The sequence below is a fragment of the Nannospalax galili genome, unplaced genomic scaffold, assembly GCF_000622305.1.
Source record: "Nannospalax galili isolate Female #2095 unplaced genomic scaffold, S.galili_v1.0 scaffold639, whole genome shotgun sequence".
NCBI lineage: Eukaryota > Metazoa > Chordata > Mammalia > Rodentia > Spalacidae > Nannospalax > Nannospalax galili.
The window spans coordinates 653,147-654,548 of record NW_008344644.1 but is presented as its reverse complement, the minus strand read 5'-3'; the positions used below and the strand labels follow the sequence as shown (position 1 = coordinate 654,548).

Here is a 1,402-nt window from a genome sequence, read left to right as displayed (position 1 = left end):
TTGGCCCTTAGGGCTGGTGATGGCACTTCTTCATATTTAAATCAAAGAGGAGGAGATGTTGGGGACCCTTGTTGTGTAAAGTAGCAGTCCTTTCATGTCCGGAAAGCCCATGGGCTTGGCTTCAAATGCAGGGACTCCTTTTATCAATAGGGTGCTTTCCTGGCATCTTCCTGACTCATCTTTTGAAGTGCCCTCCACAGATGCCCTACCATAAACATGGCCTCCGGCTTTGTTCCTACCAGCCTTTCCTGTGTGATTTTCAGGCAGTCTGGCAGCATGGCAGGAGCCCACTTCCATATGTAAATAAGGGCATCCCACAAAGTACCTGTCAGCTAAAGCCTTTTACCACTGCCCCCACAGTTTAAGTTTCCTGGTTTCCCCTCAATAATTGAAGCTGAAACTAGAGCAGAAGCTGGAGCTGGAGCTAGAATTGAAGCTGATCACCAAGACTTGGAGCCGAGCAGAGTCATTGAATAAAGGCTGTACCACTGAGACTGAGCTGAGTCCTGTGTCTTACTGCCTATGATCCAGCCTTCCCAGAGAGAGCTGTCTCTTCGTAAGTCGACTCCCAGACACCTAGCTTTAGCCGCCCCGCTCCTTCCCACGTGATCCAGCGGCCGGTGGATTTCGCATCTTAAGGAAGTGCACGGGTGAAATTAGGGTGGAACTCGGCCGGGCAAGCCTGGGCAGCAGAGACCCACAGAGAAGTGGCGGAGAAGCAGGGACCTGCCAGAGAGCCAGCAACACAGACGCGCTGCGGGACCCGCCGCCACCTCAGCACCCCAGCGGCGGACAGTGACGCGGTGCACGACCAGACCCGCAGCTCCAGGGTGCGCACAGGGGACCGGTGCCAAGCTGGTAGCTGGTACCCCGAGATCCCCGCGCGCCCCATATCTGGCACCCAACATGGGGCCTCTGAACCTCATGCCAGCGAGCAGCTGGCACCCACTGAAACGCAGGATTCGTGAGTATCCCTCCCCACCAGGAGGGCATAAAAATCTCTTCTAATTTCCTCCTGTTGTTTTCCAGTCTGAAGTCTTCACGTGAGAATGTTAGAGACAGAGGAAGAAACTGACATTTTCTGGTCAGGGCCACTCCCTGACATTAACCAAAGGCCCCTCTGCCCCCTAGCGACCTCCAACTGCCTGTACAGGTGTAGACAAAAGACCTCCATCTAGATGTCTTTCTAATATAAAAAATCTGGTGACGCAATGGCCACTTAAGAGTCATTAGGACGGCCGCCAGCCTCTTAAATTTGTGGGAAGGTTTGTGCTGGAATCCAAGCAAAATCCCCTAAGATCTTGATCTTAGGAACGTTTTCGTGGGAACCATCACTTCACCCCACTTTTTCTATCTTAAAACTGCTAGAAAAATCCCCAAAGTTCCAGGGATGTCCACGTAA

At 52.5% G+C, this 1,402-nt stretch overlaps 1 pseudogene; it reads left to right on the top strand.

Annotated features, from left to right (window-relative positions):
• The window catches only part of LOC103740320, a 115,735-nt pseudogene extending 114,767 nt beyond the window's left edge, over window positions 1–968 (top strand).
• Window positions 969–1,402: the final 434 nt, after the last annotated feature.